The sequence below is a fragment of the Thunnus maccoyii genome, chromosome 21 (assembly GCF_910596095.1).
Source record: "Thunnus maccoyii chromosome 21, fThuMac1.1, whole genome shotgun sequence".
NCBI classification, from domain to species: Eukaryota; Metazoa; Chordata; class Actinopteri; order Scombriformes; family Scombridae; genus Thunnus; species Thunnus maccoyii.
Window position 1 is genome coordinate 4,361,875 of NC_056553.1, and position 21,496 is coordinate 4,383,370.

The 21,496-nt window shown below is 38.1% G+C and overlaps 1 long non-coding RNA gene across 1 annotated transcript; it reads right to left on the reverse strand.

Moving 5' to 3' along the window:
• Positions 1 to 16,795: 16,795 nt before the first annotated feature.
• On the reverse strand, positions 16,796 to 21,349 carry LOC121887844. The gene is made up of 4 exons (XR_006093072.1): positions 21,033 to 21,349; positions 18,209 to 18,329; positions 17,693 to 17,765; positions 16,796 to 17,009 (listed from the first exon to the last, which is right to left on the reverse strand). It is a non-coding gene; the product is annotated as an uncharacterized LOC121887844 (long non-coding RNA).
• Between the last annotated feature and the right edge of the window lie 147 nt (positions 21,350 to 21,496).

Consider the following 21,496-nt stretch of genomic DNA (forward strand, 5'->3'; position numbering starts at 1 on the left):
ACAGACATGTATTGTCATTATTCAGTAATACCTTTGGTACATGTTTATGTATCAAAATAGTAAACACACATTGTTATACACTGAGAGGTACTCAGACAAGTATATAGGTCTTCTTACAGAAGTGGGGTGTATGCTATGAAGTCAGAGGTTCTTCAACCAAAAATTAAAATTAAATTGTTAATATGCTTTCCATAGTAATGGTATAACAAAAACAATGGCAAAAATGTTACATTAATCTGTATTATAAATGCCCTAAACCTACTTAAAATCATGTTTCATTTCATTGACAGAGACCTGACATGATAAATAATCTTTACTATAAACATCACAAAAGAGCACGGTCCTTTAAGTCCTCATCTTTAATTGGTGTTTACATCCAGCATCTTTTATGGAGAAAATTAACTCAACTCAACTCAAATTTATTTATAAAACATATTTAAAAATAACAACAGTTGACCAAAGTGCTGTACAATCAAAATAACACAAGCCATAAACTACACAATAAAAACAAAGTCCAGTTTAACAGACAAAAAGACAAAACACTGCAACTCTCATACTAGTTAAAAGTCAAGGAATTAAAATATGTTTTAAGATGGGATTTAAAACAGACAGTGTGGGGGCCAGCCTAAAATGCAAAGGCAACTTATTCCAGAGTTTGGGGGGCCACATTTGCAAAGGCACGATCTCCCCTGTGCTTCAATCTTGATCCAGATACAACCCAAAGCAACTGGTAATCTTAAAATCATTCCTAAAACATACAGGGAACTGATGTGCACTCATTTGTGTGTTCCTGTTAAAGGACAAGCTGCAGCATTATGGACCAACTGCAATTGTGAAAGGGAGGCCTGGCTAACACCAACGTAAAGAGCATTATGGTTGTCAAGTCAGGACAAGACAAAAGCATGTATAACTCTCACAAAATCATTAAATGATAAGAAGGACTTGGCCTTAAATAAAAGCCTCAGCTGGATTTGACCAATGAGTTTATCTGTTTGTCGAATTTACGATCACTGTCCATTACCACACCCAAATCTTTTTTACAGTGGGTTTTACATATGGTCCCAAGGAACACAGGTCCATCTGACAAGCAAAAAACAAGTTATTTCTGGTTTTGGATCAATTTCTATTCCAGTTGCTGATTTGAAGAGGAAAATGTGTTGGGGGAACAGGAAAGACAGGAAAAACTGGAAAAACTGGAAAAAATGGTAAAAGTAAAAATAGTAAAAGGGGATTTCGTTTTTTTTAATTTACATGAAAAATGGAAAAACAAAATAATGCATTCCTTTATCCTGTTATCAATAAGTTGAGTCTGAACAAATATATATAACAAATATAGAGTTATATGCAGTGATCTCCCCACAGTCGGACATCTCCTCGTTGAGAGACGCTGTGGGCATTTATGCACGAGGCACAGCACAAATGGTCACTCAAGACACATGTGGAGACGTATGTTATTGCCAGGTATAAACAGGGCCTCTGACTGCATGTTTACACAGAATGAGGACTGTGGATTTTGTCCACCAACTCTAGTTGAGGTAGGAAGAGATTTATATTTATATTCAGATTTATATTCAGTACTGAGAGGAGAAATTATGTCAAGGACTAGTAACTCTTACAGCTTACATATGGCATGTGAGTGTTATATTGAAAAATCCAAACCTATTCCTATAATTAAGACCAAAGAAACAGGGACATGACTTCTCCTCAGAGGACCTCATGCTTCTGGAAAATTTAGAAAAGCAACTCATGGCCAGACATAAGTTTACATGTTTTTCAGCTGACGCTGTAACTGCATTTTGTTTTTGTCCAGGTCTTGGGTTAATAGAGACGTTTAGAAATCATAATTAAGGTTAAGTGTCACAACCAGATCCCAACAAATGTAGTAAATTCCTTCTTGAGAGGGCTAATTTATTGTTGTCATACAGTACCTATGCAATAGTTAACAGTTATGTAAAACTGCAACGATCAGTCAACAGAAAAATAATTACCCAACTATTTTGATAATTGATTAATTATTTGAGTATTTTTTTAAAGAAAAAGTGTTAAAATTCTCTGATTCCAGCTTCTTAAATGTGAATATTTTCTGGTTTCTTAAGTGACAGTAAACTGAATATTTTAGGTTGCTTTGGGAAGCAGAGATCAACATTTTCCACAATTTTCTGGCCTTTTCAAGACCAAACTAACAGATTAATCGGTAATAAAAATAATTGTTAGTCGCAGCCCTGAATAGTTGTGATTGAATTTAAACCCACAAAACATCTGATATTGTGCTTTATTGCATTAAGGCCTGACTGAGATCATCACAGTAGTCAGGCTGAGCAGACAAATCCAATGGCTGATGGAGAGAGACGTCCACATCTTCAAATGCTGCACGGCACCAAAACTGGCTCTGGATTTCAGTTGTAAAGAGCTTCGTTATTCAGTTAACAAACAGCTCAACTCGACCAAACTCTAATGATGAGTTAACTAGAGAGGCTTTATCTTATATACTGCAGCAGCATGCAAAAAGAGGAACCATTCCTATATGTAATGTTATTTGGAATTGAGATATTTATACTGAGATGATGACAGTGCATACTCACAGAAATAGACCACTTACAGTGACACACACACACTTCCAGGAGGTAGTTTATCAATCATCCATATATGTTCAGGTTTGTTGAGATATCACGATATACCTCGATATCTTCTTATGCAATAACTTCATTATGTTATGGCCATGGCTGTAATCCTGCATTTCCTAGGAGGCTCACCAAAAGAGGAGGCTCGCCAGTAGCATTGGGGGTTCTGGTGAGTCCAACCTCCTCCCTTTCTAACCCCTGACCCAGAATGCAGCTTGAGGCAACACTCTGTTGGGATCTGCATGAGTGGAAAACATTGTGAGTATTTAGTCATACCCTTTGGCCTCACTCATGCCCCCGCAGTCTTCCAATCCCTTGTTAATGATGTGCTGCAGGATTTCCTCGCTCTGTCTTTGTTTACTTGGATGACATCTTGGTCTTCTCCCACACCCCAGAGGAGCATGTAGTACATGTCAGACAGGTTCTCCAGAGGTTTTTGAAAAACAAGCTTTTTGTGAAAGCTGAAAAATTTGAGTTTCACGTCAGTTCTGTCACATTCCTGGGCAACATCATTGACCGTGGGCAGGTGAAGACAGACCCTGACAAGATCCATGCAGTGGCAGAGTGGCCCAAACCCACCACAGTCAAACAGCTCCAGCAGTTCCGCAGCAAGTTACCACCATTTCATCTGGGATTTCAGTTGGATGGCTGCACCTCTCACCAAGTTCACTTCCCCTCCCCTCTGGTCCCCAGAAGCCAAGGAGGCTTTTTCAGAGCTCAAGAGGCATTTCACTTTGGCTCCCGTGTTAATTCATCTGGACCCAGAATGCCAGTTCATTGTGGAGGTGGACACATCCAACACTGGAGTTGGCTTTTCCCAGTGCTCTCTAACTGACCAGAAGCTGCACACATGTAACTTCTGCTCCTACCGGCTTTCTGCAGCAGAAAAGAATTATAATGTGAGGAACCGGGAATTGGCTGGCTGTTAAACTCGCCCTTGAGGAATGGAGGCACTGGCTAGAGGGGGCCAAGCAGCCTTTCATTGTCTGGACTGATCATAATCTGGCGTACATCCAGACAGCCAAATGCCTAAATTCCCAACAGGCTCACTGGGCCCTGTTCTTTGGTAGGTTCTCCTTCACACTCACTTATCGTCCAGGTTCATGTAACCTTAAACTGGATGCTCTCTCTTATCAGCTCTCTCCAGAAGAGGCTCCCTCCAGCCCAGAAACGGTCCTCCCTCCATTCTGTATAGTGGCAGCTGTTATTTGGGAGATTGAGTCCCTGGTGAAGGATGCACAGGAAGCCCAGCCTGATTCAGGTAATGGACCAACTAACCATCTCTTTGTCCCTGAGTCTGTCTGCTCCAGGGTCCTGCAGTGGGCACACACCTCTCAGTTCACCTGTCACCCAGGCATCAATCAAACGTTGTCCCTCCTGAGGCAGCGTTTTTGGTGGCCCTCCATGATCACTGACACCTGTGCCTTTGTCACCGCCTGCACAGTTTGCACCCGCTCCAAGGCATCCCATCAGCCACCCACTGGTCTCCTCCACCCATTGCCGGTCCCTGGTCATCCTTGGTCCCACATAGCTTTGGACTTCATCACCAGACTCCCTCCGTCTCAAGGTCAAATTACCATAATCACCAATGTAGACAGATTTTCCAAAGCTGCTCACTTTGTGGCTCTCCCCCAACTTCCCACAGCCCTAGAAACTGCTGATCTCCTTGTGTACCATGCCATGTGGGCCCCAGTTCATATCCTGTGTCTGGAAGGCATTCTGTGTTTGGAAGGCATCAAGCCCTTGGAGCAAGGGTGAGTCTGTCCTCTGGTTACCACCCACAGACTAACAGTCAGACGGAATGGGCCATCAGGACCCGGAAGTAATGCTCCATTGTGTTGCATCCAAAAACCCCTCTTCCTGTAGTACTCACCTGCCTTGGATCAAATATGCACACAACTCCCAGTCCAGTGCAGCTACTGGTATGTCACCTTGTGAATGTGCCATGGGTTACCAACCACCTTGGTCTCCAGCCTTAGAGGATGAGGTCTCCATCCTCTCAGTCCAGGCCTATCTTCATCATTGCTGTCAGGTGTTGAAGGATGCCTGTGCTGCCTTGCTCCTGTTATAACAGTTCAATTTAGGACCCGAATGAACACAGGAGACACAGGAATGGTTAAGAGCTGTAGCTTGAGTTGAAGATGGATCTGATGGCTTAGCTGAGTGTTCTTTTGTTTTGGATGTGGCAAAGGGGCTGGGAATGGCAGAGCAGAGCAGGCAGCGGTGCAGAGTGAAGGACTGAAGCAAGCGAGGTCAAGGCAGGGCAGAGTAAACGGGATCCACGATCCAAACTGGCAAGCAGCAGGTGAGAACAAGGCTGATGTGGCAGGTGTACTAGGAGCTGGAGTGGTGAACCTGAGGCACAGGTAGAGAACAGAGTTAGCAGCGTTCAGGAGGTCAGAGAAACAAACAAGCAGCTTACAAGAAGCTTGGCCATAGTGTCTGTACCGCATTGGTGACTGAACGATCTGGCCAAGTGTGGAGAGATGAACTGGGGCTTTACACTTGTGATGTTGATAACCATATCAACATCCTCCCAGGAGTGTGAGTGGGAGAGGCTTCAAAAGGTGACACACCTGTGGCAGCACTGGTCAAAGAATTGTATGCACATTCAATCCAGGCCAAATGAGTACTCCAGGCCGCAGGGTTGGATGCAGCTACACAGCGTAAGTTCGACTTCAGGTCCTGGTTAGCTCTTTCTGTTCGGCCATTATTCTGATGAAAAAAAAAACAGAGCTCAGGTCAGCAGGTTCATCACGAGTAGCTAATTCATTCTTCATTTGTTCATTTAATCCTTTAACAAATATTCCCCATAATGCTTCCTGATTCCATTTGGTGTCAGCAGAATAAGTCCAAAAATCAACAGAGTAGTCAGCCATGCTCCTGGTTCCCTGCCGAAGACTTAATAAACAATTAGATGGATTGCCCAGATAGTCAGGACAACGCCTTCATCTTATTTTCAAAATCATCATATGACCAGGTTCCCACAGGTTGATTAGAATTAATTGCCTCTGCCCATGCCAAGGCTCTTCCTCTTAATAACCCCATTACATAATGTATCTTAGAGTGATCTGAGGAAAATCTCTGGGGTCATTGTTGGAAAACCATGGCACACAACTTCATGGTCTCAAGCTGCAATAAATGTTTTGATAGGAATTTTGTTTATGTTTTTGGAATTGTATATAAAATCTCATTAAATATTCCACACTGAGAAAGATGAGTTCATTAGATGCAAATAAAACATCTTGTGGCACAAGTAAAAGAAAGATTTGAAAATTAAGATATTTTCTACAAAGCTACAACCTGACCAGTAAAAATTAAATAAAACAAGCTGAATACAAGCCAAATTAAAGTTCACTCTGTCTTTGCTAAGGCTTCCAGTGAAATGCAGATTATAAACAACACGTTCATGCTGATGAACATTAATGTGAAGCAATCACCTTTTTGCATATCATGGTTTGAGTCTCTTCTTCTTTGCTGTTGCTTCATCTGTCCTTCATTTGTCCTTCATCTGTCCTGTCACCATGACGATGTGTTTCTTTGGCTTCTCTAAACAGGCGTCAACATGCCGATGGCTTTTTATCTTCATTGTGTCTTAGTGTTTCGGCATAAAGAGGAACATATCATGCTGTAGCAATAATGGTTAATCAGATATGAAATAATCAGTTTAGACTGGCAGTTTGGAGACACATCATTTTTAGTTCATGTTGATATCAGTAACTGACAGATGTTACTTCATCATAAGCTCAGATAAAGTGGAACGACATGTAAATGTATATCATTGCTTCACATTGCATTGCATTGTATTCTGTTAAGATACAGAAGAGAAGATTGTCCAGACATTTTACTGTGTAGCTCATAATACATGTGCTCAATTGGAAGAGCAAACGGAACTGAAGTGAAATCTGAAATACTTTTGTCTTCACCTGGTTAATAATGAGAATATTTGTTTTATGGCCAGATTGGTTTGAGAGGCTGGTTTCTCTGAGCTGCAGGTTTAGTGTTTTTCATACTTTTCACACTCCAACTGGTGATGTATCAGTTTTTGGGACATGGAACAGATCTATGTTTTGGGCTTTGGGCAGTTATGTTCTGTCCTGTTCAGTTTTGCTTTGCTTGCACTCCTGAGACTTAATAAAGATAATTCAGTTCCTGTGCCTAATGTTTCCTGCATTTGGGTTCACCTGCTCTGCTGCTCCTAACAAGGACTCAAGACTCATTTATGAAGTAGAGAGAGTGTGATGTTGCTGTTTTTTATGACACTCAGAGACACAAAGTAGAAACTTTGATGATGTGTTGTAGTTCTTTTGCATAGATATATACAAATATATACAGAAAATGTTATGGCATTTATAAGTGGCATCTAATTGAGATTACTGCCATGATAGAGATCATGCACATACTCATTTTCTCCCAAAAAAGAACAACTCTGCTTGAAACATCTTGATATTTCAGTAAAAGCAATAAGTAGTAAATCATCAGAAATTGTTCTGCTGTTTTTATTCCAAATCATCTTCATCTAGGACTTCAAATCTGAGTTTGCTTGAGAATTCTGGAGGACACCTCAGTTTTCCCTGTGGTGCAGAGAGGCAGAAGGAAAGGTTAAAACACACAGAACAGGTGTCCATTAAATTCATTATATCTTTTTGAATTTCTTTTATCGATCAGTTGTACTGTTTGACTGTTTTCTCTGTACTTTTAAATTACTTTTGCTTTATTTGGGTACATTGTAAAACCAGTAATTCCTCAAATTAGAACACAAGGCAAACCACTACCAGGAAAAGAAAATGTCTTTTTCTAGTAAGTTTATATGTATTTGTTCTTTTCATAAAGAAAATATGGTCTCCACTTTGGAGAACATTTCTAACCTTCTGAGGCATTGACTAGTAGTGCAGATTCACATGTTTGCAGTCATGATGCTTCATGAGTCTCCAAAAGAGCCACTTTGCATTTTTTAACAAATGAGCAGTAAACTTAACGTTACTTTAATAATGATTAGGTTACAACATTACTTACATTAGATGCTCTACTCTATGAGTGTAACATTTCTCCTTTCACAGGCCCATAGTTTCTGAATAATTTCCTAACAATAATAATAATCATAATCATAATTGGTACACTTCAAATTAATTGATTCCAATCAATTGCTAGTATAACCAAGAGAGAATCTTTTAGTCAACTGAACATGCAAAAATCTGAAGTTTATCAATGGATAAGAATTTGAGGTGTGCCCGAATACAAATATTATTATTTATCATGTCAACATGGTAAAAATGAAATTCATCATGTATGGAGGAAAAAGTTCTCAATAATGAATGATAATGAGAAAATATTTACTGAAATTTAACTTTTCTGTCAAGGTAATTTATACTTTCCCTGAATTTGGTACCAAATTACAGCACGTTATTCTTTCCAGGATATTTGTTTGGAAATAATTAGGAAATCACAGGCCTGTAAAATAAAGTGTTACTTTTTTCTCTTTATGCGAACAAAACCTCAGCTGGAAAAGTATTACAGTATTTTCTTGTGTTCTCAGATATAGTTCACTAAAATCTACACTTGCTAGTTACAAGCAAAACAGCAGTTTGAGCAAAAGCAGTTAAGGAAAGTCAACATCATCCTGCAAGTTTTGAAACGATATGATTCTCCAGACCTTCTATCTATAGCACACTATGGACTCATAATATATCACATTTGTTAACCCAGCAGATTTAACAGCTAATTCTCACCTCCTTTATTTCCTTTTTGAGCCACGGGAGATTTGGGTTGAGACAAATAGTTCTACCACTGTGGGTCTTAATCCTAGAAACAGGAAACAGAGAAATGAAACAATTAGACATTTTTATTATTACCTGAATGTAGGCTGATGCTTCTATCCACAACACCTCATTAAACATTAGTCCTACTGTGTTTTTTTTTAATTAAATATTAACTTGAGGAGAGCCCAGTATTCCTCTGCTGTAGTTACAGCAGTGTCTTAAGTGTCGAATATCAGACAAACATTTATCATTTGACAGATTCCTTTATGGAACCAAACCTGAATGAAGCTCAAGTATCCTGTAATAAAATATATTTAACCCTGAAACAGCTATGATTTCATGTCACTGAGTGGTGTTCTGGTATCATAAAGTTCTTCTCAACTAGTTTTCCAGCAGATTACAGTAATGACATCAGAGAGAGATGAATACAGAATTATTCAGATTTAGTATGTTTAAAGACATGTTCAAAAAAACATGCTGTACTTACTGGAAGGCATGGTGCTGGCAACCACAGCGTGGTTTCTGTTCAACACATGCCATGATTGGCCCAATAGAAGTCTTCCTTGGTTTACTGGTGGCTTTACAGCAGGGTAATCCCACAAAAAGAGCTGTGCCAGACCATCACACAGAGAGAGAGAGTTACTGTGAATCAGTTTTTTACTCATCAACACAACAAGCATGACACACTGTTACACACTGGGAGGTACCAGACAATATGATCGGTCCAAGATTCACCAATAATACCTCTTTATTCATATACACATCAGGCTGTGATTAATTTCTACAGGGATTAAAAACAGAATAAGCGTCTCCCAAATTTAGGATGCTTTGAAGTTGTATTTTGTTTAGACCAGACTATAACTTAACCACTCTGACCTCGTCAGCTATGAAACTCCCTGCCTGAGTTTCTAATGCTGACCAACTCTGTAGGGTCTTTTAAATCACTTCTTAAAACTCACTTTTATTGGATGGACGTGTCTTAAAGCGGATATATGTTCTTTGTGATTTTCCTGGTTTTTTACACTGTTATAATGTCGGATGTGTATGTTAAGCATGGTCAAGGTTCCAAAACTTGAGGTGAACTTATGTAGAAATGCTCCCTGCAAGTCAAAAACCAGGGCTTCAACTTAATCTTGACACCTCATTTGCAAGGTTACCTCTACTTCCTCCTCGTGATTTTTCATACATGTCAAAATGTTCACACATGCCCACAATTGACTGCCTGTTCAATAGTCTGTTGCTAAGGTTGTTTGTATCGTCAATTTGCATATTTTGGATCAGATTCAGTTTCAATTTTTTGAGTAAAGAACGAAAAAAAGAAGTGAAATTCAACTATTGTTTGTTTATGTAGCCTCCAGAGCTGGAGGACGCTTGGAAATGTGCTAAATAGATGAATACATAAATAAACAATAGTAATAATAATAATTATTATTATTTTGACAAATGATACCCTAAGTGCTATTGTGTGCAGCAGTCTATAGGTTGGAGGAAAACCTTTCATGTACAGTACTGCATTACTGTACAATTTATTACCACATGAGATATTGTGCCTTATATTTGTTGCATTAAGCACAAAGTCATAATGACATTACAGATCAATAGTCTGTTGACTAGTATAACTTCATTACTCTGTATGTAAAACAGTGCAAAAACTGTAGATGAAGAGCTGTACCTCTTGATGCACAGAACAGCATCACGATAGCCAGGGTGAGCAGACAAATGCAGAGAGTCTTCCTCATCTTTAAACGCTTGTTGACACTGGATCTTTGCTGTAAACGCCTCCTATGTTCTGTTGCTAACAACTCACTAAAGTCTAATGATGAGTGAACCAGAGAGGTGTGATCTTATATTCTGCGGATTCACAAAAAAAGAGGAACAGTTCTTGTCGAGAGAAACAGACAGACTCACAAACGCCCTGGAGTTCGTTGGTTATGTCCATATATGTTGAGGTTTGTTGTGCATCCTCTTAAGTGGTGATGCTGCAGCTTTTACATTCACACTTTACTGATGCCCACATCCAGACTGACCTGCACTGAGTTCTCCAGCAGAGTACTACAATTCAACACCATCATATTCACAAGCCAACTCCCCAACAAGTTGAAGTTATTCAAACATTTCTTGGAGGCAGAGCTGCTCAAACCAGATCCTGGATTTCAGACATAAATGTTTTTTTATATTCATTTATTAAAGAGAGTTTCTCCTTTGCAATTTCAAATTTGTGTGTTAGCTAACTGGCGCTTTGAAAAATGAAATGTTGAAATGTCTCTGCTCAACACGGTTACACAATCTTTCCAAATATTGCAATGCCCTCAGAAAGATCAGATGTGATATTAAAGTGTTTTTCAAATAATGGACAAATGTATTATTCCAAAAAAATCAATATGGCAGGAACATTTTGTCATTAGCAGAAAAGGGATGTAAAATAGAAAAAAAGATTAGGAGGAACTGACTGCCAGTCTAGTAATTAAAGGACGGGTTCGCAATTTTTCAAAACAACAGTCAGGAGCACAAATGAACAGTGAAACATGTTCTTCTTGCTGTAATCATTCCTCCTGTTCATACTGACCATTAGAAGATCCCTTCATAAAGCACTCACAATGTAAGTGATGTGGGACAAAATCAACAGTCCTCCTGTGCAAAAAGTGTGCAAAAGTTCTGTGCAAATCAAGTAGATATCTGTCAATGTTACAGTCCTTTTAATGCCAAAGTCCCTCTTTTTGTTACTAAACTTCCACCGCAGCTCAGCTGGTTTTTAGTTAATACTGATATCAGTAACTGACAGATGTTATTTCATCATAAGCTCAGATAAAGTGGAACGACATGTAAATGTATATCATTGTTTCACATTGCATTGCATTGTATTCTGTTAAGATACAGAAGAGAAGATATGTTGCAGATTATATTTAAGGACCAGTGGAGATACTGATGCTTGTTGCATTGAACCTTTGTCCAGACATTTTACTGCCTAGTTCATAATACATGTGCTCGATTGGAAGAGCAAACAGAACTGAAGTGAAATCTGAAATACTTTTGTCTTCACCTGGTTAATACTGAGAATATTTGTTTTTTATGACCAGATTGTTGTGAGAATGTGTTTCAGGCTGGTTTCTCTGAGCTGCAGGTTTACTGTTTTTCATACTTTTCACCCTCCAACTGGTGAAGTATCAGTTTTTGGGTCATGGAACAGATCTATGTTTTGGGATTTTAAGCCCACGTAGCTCTGTAGTGTTTTTTGTTTGTATTTGGCCTGCTGGTATTTAAGGCTTTCTTGAGCCTGCTTGTGTTTTTGGTTATCTGTTTGCACTGTTTCCCTCCTGTCTTCCTGTGCTCTTCCCCAGCCTGCTTTTCCCTCACACCTGTCCTGCATTCAGCCTCGTAGGCCCTGCCCTTTTTCTCCAGCCTATCAGCTTCTTTCCTGTTCTCCTGTTTCATCTCCTCATTCCCCTCACTTGAGTTTCTCAGCCCATCTCCCCACCTGCACCTCATCTCCTCGTTAGTTCATTTAGTATTTCAGTCTTGTGTTTTAGTTCAGTCTTGTTGGATCCTTTGTAGCTCAGTTTTGTTCTGTCCTGTTCAGTTTTGCTTTGCCTGCATTTCTGAGACTTAACAAGATAATTCTTCAGTTCCTGTGCCTGATGTCTCCTGTATTTGGGTCCATCTGCTCTGCTACTATGAATTCCTGTACTAAAAGTGAACTTTATAAATGTAGAAAAACAACAATCAGTCACTTTTCAAATCAATTTAATATGATTTATTTCTGGCTTCAGGTTTATTTCTCCCAAAAAAGAACAACTCTGCTTGAAACATCTTGATATTTCAGTAAAAGCAATAAGTAGTAAATCATCAGAAATTGTTCTGGGCTGCTGTTTTTATTCCAGATCATCTTCATCCAGGACTTCAAATCTGCATTTGCCTGAGATAGCTGGCCCACACTCCAATTTTCCCTGTGGTGCAGAGAGGCAGAAAAAAAGGTTACAACACTTAACACTTTAATGTCCTAAAATTAAAAGCATGATAAAAACAAACGGATTTTTTTCGCCTATTTTCACTTTTATTTGAATACAAATATAAATAATTTGCTACAAATATAAATATAAATACTGGGCTCTCTGCACATCACTAGTGAGAATACAATTCAACATGTAATTTTCAATAATGAATGGATAATGAATGAATATTTACTTGGCTTTAAATTGAAGAATTGAGGGAATTTTCTGTTTTTCCCTAAATTCAGTACCAAATTATATTATTCTTTCCAGGATACTTGCAAGGAAGTAATTAGGACCATGAAATAGTGTGAACCAATCCTTGGCTGGAAAAGTTCAGTTAATACAGTATTTTGTTTTTACAGTTCCATAGCCTTCAAATAATTTCAGAGAACTTTACAGCTTGGCAGTAATCATAGGGAAAATAGAGACTGTTTAACTGGTACACTTCTAATTAATTAATTCCGATTTTTTTGCCAGCAAAACCTAAAGTATTTTAATAAGTGCACAACAGGTCAGTTGATCATGCAAAAAGGTTTAATTTGTCAACATGGTAAAAATCAAATTCATCATATCCTGCAAGTTTTGAAACTATTTTGATTCTCCAGACCTTCTAACTATAGCACACTATGAACTCATAATATATCACATTTGTTAACCCAGCAGATTTTAACAGCTAATTGTCACCTCATTTATTTCCTTTTTGAGCCACGGGAGATTTGGTTTGAGACACTTCAAACCGCTGTCGGTTATAATCCTAGAAACAGGAAACAGAGAAATGAAACAATTAGACATTTTTATTATTACCTGAATGTTGGCTGATGCTTCTATCCACAACACCTTATTAAACATTAGTCCCACTGTGTTTTTTTTTATTAAATATTGACTTGTAAAGAGCCCAGTATTCCTCTGTTGTTGTTACAGCAGTGTCTTAAGTGTCGAATATCAGATAAACATTTATCATTTGACAGATTCCTTTATGCAACCAAACCTGAATGAAGCTCAAGTATCCTGTAATAAAATATATTTAACCCTGAAACAGCTATGATTTCATGTCACTGAGTGGTGTTCTGGTATCATGAAGTTCTTCTTGACTGGTTTTCCAGCAGATTACAGTAATGACATCAGAGAGAGATGAATACAGATTCACTCAGGTTCAGTATGTTTAAAGACATGTTGAAAAAAACATGCTACACTTACAGGAAGGCATGGTGCCGGCAACCAGATCGTGGATGCTGTTCATAACACGCCTTGATTGGCCCAACAGAAGTCTTCCTTGGAGCATAGGCTGTCGTGCAGCAGGAAAGTGCCAAGTGAGGACCTGCCAGACCTTCACACAGAGAGAGTCACTGTGAATTAATGTTTTACTCATCAATACAACAAGCATGACACACTGTTACACACTGGGAGGTACCCAGATAATATGATCAGTCCAAGATTCACCACTAATACTTCTTTATTCATATAGACATCAGGCTGTGATTCATTTCTAAAGGGGTTAAAAACTTAGAAACGTAGGTCTTTCCCAGTTTGTAGTTTTTATTGAAGCAAGACTCTACAGCTGCAAGAGGTTGCATAAAGGGCCAGTATAAGATCAATATGGAGTTTTTAGCTGTAAATCATACAAAGATATTCCAGTAGAGTCAAAGAATATAAATATAGACCTTTAAATTGTAACTACTGTTTTTTTATCTTGTTGTGGTCTATGCCCCTCATTGTTTTAGAGTTGACTTCTTGTAATCTAATTATTTTAGTATTTTTACTGTGTCTTCTGTTTGTTTTTACTTTTAATCAATTTATTTGTATAGTACCTTTCATACAGGTCAGTGTGATACAAAGTGTTTCACATATCTCACATTGTAAACAAATGTAGACAGTAGAACAAGCACTATGCAACTATGTTTGAAAATGTGCTAAATAGATGAATACATAAATAAACAATAGTAATAATAATTATTATTTTTACAAACTATACACTAAATGCTATTGTCTGAAGCAGTCTATAGGTCAGAGGAAAACCTTTCATGTACAGTACTACATTATTGTACAAATTATTATTGTTTTGTAAAAACATGAGATATTGTACCTTATATTTGTTACATGAAGCACAAAGTCATAATGACATTACAGATCAATAGTCTGTTGACTAGTATAACTTCATTACTCTGTATGTAAAACAATGTAAAAAGTGTAGATGAAGAGCTGTACCTCCTGATGCACAGAACAGCATCACGATAGCCAGGGTGAGCAGACAAATGCAGAGAGTCTTCCTCATCTTCAAACGCTTGTTGACACTGGATCTCAGCTGTAAACGCCTCCTTTGTTCAGTTACTAACAACTCGCTAAAGTCTAATGATGAGTGAACCAGAGAGGTGTGATCTTATATTCTGCAGATTCACAAAAAAAGAGGAACAGTTCTTGTCAAGGGAAACGGACAGACTCACAAACGCCCTGGAGTTCGTTGGTCATGTCCATATTTGTTGAGGTTTGTTGTGCATCCTCTTAAGTGGTGATGCTGCAGCTTTTACATTCACACTTTACTGATGCCCACATCCAGACTGACCTGCACTGAGTTCTCCAGCAGAGTACTACAATTCAACACCATCATATTCACAAGCCAACTCCCCAACAAGTTGAAGTTATTCAAACATTTCTTGGAGGCAGAGCTGCTCAAACCAGATCCTGGATTTCAGACATAAGTGTTTTTTATATTCATTTATTAATGAGAGTTTCTCCTTTGCAATTTCAAATTTGTGTGTTAGCTAACTGGCGCTTTGAAAAATGAAATGTTGAAATGTCTCTGCTCAACACGGTTACACAATCTTTCCAAATATTGCAATGTCCTCAGAAAGATCAGATGTGATATTAAAGTGTTTTTATAAATAATGGACAAATGTATTATTCCAAAAAAATCAATATTGCAGGAACATTTTGTCATTAGCAGAAAAGGGATGTAAAATAGAAAAAAAGATAAGGAGGAACTGACTACCAGTCTAGTGATTAAAGGACGGGTTCGCAATTTTCCAAGACAATAGTCAGGAGCCCAAATGAACAGTGAAACATGTTCTTCTTGCTGTAATCATTCCTCCTGTTCATACTGACCATTAGAAGATCCCTTCATAAAGCACTCACAATGTAAGTGATGTGGGACAAAATCCACAGTCCTCCTGTGCAAAAAGTGTTCGCAATTTTCCAAGACAATAGTCAGGAGCCCAAATGAACAGTAAAACATGTTCTTCTTGCTGTAATCATTCCTCCTGTTCATACTGACCATTAGAAGATCCCTTCATAAAGCACTCACAATGTAAATCCACAGTCCTCCTGTGTAAAAAGTATGCAAAAGTTCTGTGCAAATCAAGTAGATATCTGTCAATGTTACAGTCCTTTTAGTGCCAAAGTCCCTCTTTTTGTTACTAAACTTCCACCGCAGCTCAGCTGGTTTTTAGTTAATACTGATATCAATAACTGACAGATGTTACTTCATCATAAGCTCAGATAAAGTGGAACGACATGTAAATGTATATCATTGCTTCACATTGCATTGCATTGTATTCTGTTAAGATACAGAAGAGAAGATATGTTGCAGATTATATTTAAGGACCAGTGGAGATACTGATGCTCGTTGCATTGAACCTTTGTCCAGACATTTTACTGCCTAGTTCATAATACATGTGCTCGATTGGAAGAGCAAACACAACTGAAGTGAAATATGAAATACTTTTGTCTTCACCTGGTTAATACTGAGAATAATTGTTTTATGACCAGATTGTTGTGAGAATGTGTTTCAGGCTGGTTTCTCTGAGCTGCAGGTTTAATGTTTTTCATACTTTTCACCCTCCAACTGGTGAAGTATCAGTTTTTGGGTCATGGAACAGATCTATGTTTTGGGACTTTAAGCCCACGTAGATCTGTAGTGTTTCTTGTTTGTATTTGGCCTGCTGGTATTTAAGGCTTTCTTGAGCCTGCTTGTGTTTTTGGTTGTCTGTTTGCACTGTTTCCCTCCTGTCTTCCTGTGCTCTTCCCCAGCCTGCTTTTCCCTCACACCTGTCCTGCATTCAGCCTCGTAGGCCCTGCCCTTTTCCCAGTGTTTTCTCCAGCCTATCAGCTTCTTTCCTGTTCTCCTGTTTCATCTCCTCATTCCCCTCACTTGAGTTTCTCAGCCCATCTCCCCACCTGCACCTCATCTCCTCGTTAGTTCATTTAGTATTTCAGTCTTGTGTTTTAGTTCAGTCTTGTTGGATCCTTTGTAGCTCAGTTTTGTTCTGTCCTGTTCAGTTTTGCTTTGCCTGCATTTCTGAGACTTAATAAAGATAATTCTTCAGTTCCTGTGCCTGATGTCTCCTGCATTTGGGTCCATCTGCTCTGCTACTATGAACTCCTGTACTAAAAGTGAACTTTATAAATGTAGAAAAACAACAGTCAGTCACTTTTCAAATCAATTTAATATGATTTATTTCTGGCTTCAGATTTATTTCTCCCAAAAAAGAACAACTCTGCTTGAAACATGTTGATATTTCAGTAAAAGCAATAAGTAGTAAATCATCAGAAATTGTTCTGGGCTGCTGTTTTTATTCCAGATCATCTTCATCCAGGACTTCAAATCTGCGATTGGCTGAGATATCTGGCTCACACTCCAATTTTCCCTGTGGTGCAGAGAGGCAAAAAAAAGGTTAAAACACATATTTTAACACTTTAATGTCCTAAAATTAAAAGCATGATAAGAACAAAAACTGGATTTTTTTCACCTATTTTCACTTTTATTTGAATACAAAGTATTAAGTATTATGTAGTAAGAATACAATTCAACATTTAATTTTCAATAATAAATAGATAATGAATGAATATTTACTTGGCTTTAAATTGAGGAATTGAGGGAATTTTCTGTTTTTCCTTTAATTCAGTACCAAATTATATTATTCTTTCCAGGATACTTGCAAGGAAGTAATTAGGACCATGAAATAGTGTGAACCAATCCTTGGCTGGAAAAGTTCAGTTAATACAGTATTTTGTTTGTACGGTTCAAATAATTTCAGAGAACTTTGCAGCTTGGCAGTAATCATAGGGAAAATAGAGACTGTTTAACTGGAACACTTCTAATTAATTAATTCCATTTTATTTTAGCCAGCAAAACCTAAAGTGTTTTAGTAAGTGCAAAAATGTGATCATGCAAAAATGTGAAATTTGTCAACATGGTAAAAATGAAATTCATTATGTCCTGCAAGGTTGGAAACCATTTTGATTCTCCAGACCTTCTAACTATAGCACACTATGTACTCGTAATATATCACATTTGTTAACCCAGCAGATTTTAACAGCTAATTCTCACCTCCTTTATCTCCTTTTTGAGCCACGGGAGATTTGGATTGAGACATTTATACTCATCGCTGTCGGTTATAATCCTAGAAACAGGAAACAGAGAAATGAAACAATTAGACATTTTTATTATTACCTGAATGTTGGCTGATGCTTCTATCCACAACACCTTATTAAACATTAGTCCCACGGTGTTTTTTTTATTTAAATATTGACTTGAAGAGAGCCCAGTATTCCTCTGCTGTTGTTACAGCAGTGTCTGAAGTGTCGAATATCAGACAAACATTTATCATTTGACAGATTCCTTCATGCAACCAAACCTGAATGAAGCTGAAGCATCTTGTAATACAGTATATTTAACCCTGAAACGGCTATGATTTCATGTCACTGAGTGGTGTTCTGGTATCATGAAGTTCTTCTCAACTAGTTTTCCAGCAGATTACAGTAATGACATCAGAGAGAGATGAATACAGATTTATTCAGATTTAGTATGTTTAAAGACATGTTCAAAAAAACATGCTACACTTACAGGAAGGCATGGTGCCGGCAACCATATCATTGTTTCTGTTCAAAACACTCCATGATTGGTCCAATAGAAGTCTTCCTTGGTTTACTGGTGGCTGTACAGCAGTCAGTTGCAACATGAAAACCTGCCAGACCATCACACACACACACACAGAGAGAGAGAGAGAGAGAGAGAGATACTGTGAATCTGTTTTTTACTCATCAATACAACAAGCATGACACACTGTTATACACTGGGACGTACCAAGACAATATGTCTATCAGTCCAAGATTCACCATTAATACTTCTTTATTCATATGGACATCAGGCTTTGATTCATTTCTAAAAGGGTTAAAAACTTAGAAACATAGATCTTTATCAGTTTGTAGTTTTTAGAGAATAAACAGAATAAGCATCTCCCAAACAGAGGATGTTTTGAAGTTGCATTTTGTTTAGACCAGACTCTATAATTTAACCACTCTGACCTCATCAGCTATGAGACTCCTTGCCTGCGTTTCTTCTGCTGGCCAACTCTGTAAGGTCTTTTAAATCGCTTCTTAAAACTCACTTTTATTTGATGGACATTTCTTAAAGTTTTTGTGATTTTCTGTTTTTTTTTACACTGGTATAATGTCAGATGTGTATGTTAAGCATGGTCAAAGTTCCAAAACTTGAGGTGAACTTATGTAAAAATGCTCCCTGCAAGTCAAAAACCAGGGCTTCAACCTCATCTTAACACTTCATTTGCAAGGTTACCTCTACTTCCTCCTCATGATTGTTCATACATGTCAAAATGTTCACACATGCCCATGATTGTCTGTTCAGTAGCCTGTTGCTAAGGTTGTTTGCATTGTTAATTGCTAAGTCAATTTGCATATTTTGGATCAGATTCAGTTCATTGTGTATTACCGTGTATTACCGTATTCATCCTCTTCATCGATGACGCGGTTGTTTCTGTCATTTACTGTTACATTCACATTTTGTTGATGCCCACATCCAAATTGAACCATGATTCTTATCATCATAACAAATAACCTGGAGCTTGTTCTTCCCCTTCTCTCTCTAAATGAAGAGGATGTAAAGAGGAAGAGGATGCTAAAGTCTAATGATGAGTGAACCAGAGAGGTGTGATCTTATATACTGCAGCTTCACTCGAAAAGAGGAAGCACTCTTTCATGCACAATGTTTCTGGGGAGGCTCACACAAACCCTGAAGGTTGTCAACTTTGTTGATCATGTCCAGGTTCATCCTCTTCACCGATGACACTCTTGTGTCTGTCATTTACTGTTACATTCACATTTTGCTGATGCCCGCATCCAAACTGAACTACGATTCTTATCATCATGACAAGTAACCTGGAGCCTGTTCCTTAAAGCAGCTTTAAATGCCCTCTAAGGTGCCTCCACATAATGATAAAATACCCTCTAAGGTGCCACCACATTATGATAAAAGGCTCTCTAAGGTGCCCACACAGTATTATAAAGTGCCCTCTAAGGTACTCCCACAGTATTATAAAATACCCTCTAAGATGCCCACATAAAGGAGAAAACATACGAAAGTTCTGTAATAATTGTCTAGTTATGGGTAAATCAGGATGAAATGCCCTGTAAAGGGCCTCTATATGTGAAAATCTCGAATGAGGTGCCCTCATGGTGCCCTTTCAGGGAAAGAAAAAGTGATGGTGCCCTGTAAAGAACCTCTAAAAATGACAAAACATGATGTGCTCTTTAAATGAAGTGGATGTAATGCAGTGTCCTATCATGCTGTTGTAATGGGATGAGCTGGATGTTCTATATGGATGCCCTTCTGATAAACAAAAAAATTAATAAAATTAATAAAATAATTTAGGGTTCCCCTAAGTCTAACATACTGAAGTGAAGAATTGGGTGCCGTTTATATGAAAAAAAAGGTGCCTTATAGGGTGCACTATACAGGAGAAAAACATTGTGAAGTGGTCAAGTCAGGACAAGACAAAAGTATGTATAACCCTCTCAAAATCATTAAATGACAAGAAGGACTTGACCTTAGATAATTGCCTCAGCTGGATTTGACCACTGGGTTTATCTGTTTGTCCAATTTACAATCACTGTCCAGTACCACACCCAGATTTTTTTACAGTGGGCTTTACATATGGTTCCAGGGAACACAGGTCCATCTGACAAGTGATAAACAAGTTATTTTCTGGCTTAGGTTCAATTTCTATTCCAATTGCCGGTTTGAAGAGGAAAACAGGTTGTGGAACAAAAACAAAAACAGTAAAAAATGGGGAGTGGATTTCATTTTTTTAATTCACATGAAAATAGGAAAAACAAAATAATGCATTTCTTTATCCTGTTATCAAACAAGTCGAGTCTCAGCCAGAAGTACATAATTGCTTGCAAACATATTCACCGCAACAACTTTATATGTGTCACTGATGAGTTTTTAGCTTGTTCCACTGCCCCCAAAACTATCAAGTAATGTAATTGTAAGTAAGTAATTGTAAATTGTAAGTAATTGTGCTCTAAGATTAATTAGTTCATGTTCTCCACACAATAATTTGTGGTAGTAACTGACAGTAATGACCAGAAACTTGCATAAACCGATATTTTGTCATATGTTGAAAATAAAGCAGAGGTAAACACAACAATAAAAAAAGCTTATAAAGAAAAGTGCACCATAATAACCTGTAACTTCACTTCCTCCTGCTACACTAACTTGACATTGACTGTAAGTAATTAACATCAAGGCCAGAGCCATAATCACATTAACACCAATACTGTTTGTTAGTTTTGTTGAAGAATACTTGACTATTAGTATTTTCTTACCCTATATTCAAAGCAATGCAAAAAAACATGAAGAGTCATACCGTGTGATGAAAAGAAGGACATCACAACAGCCAGGGTGAGCAGACAAATCCAGAGAGTCTTCTTCATATTCAAATACTGCACGGCACAAAAACTGACTCTGGATCTCAGCTGTAAACGTCTCCTTGATTCAGTTACTAACGGTTCAACTTGCCAAAGTCTTATGATGACTGAACCATAGCGTTTTGATCTTATATACTGCAGCTTCACACTAAAAGAGGAACCACCCTTTTATGCACAATGTTTCTGGGGAGGCTCACATAAACCCTGACGGTTGTCGACTTTGTTGATCATGTCCATATATGTTCAGGTTTGTTCTGTATCTCGGACAACGGTTCATCCTCTTCACCGATTGACACTGTCCTTTCTGTGGTTTACTGTTGCATTCACATGTTGCTGATGCTCACATCCAAACTGAACCACGATTCTTATCATCATGACAAGTAACCTGCAGCCTGTTCCTTAA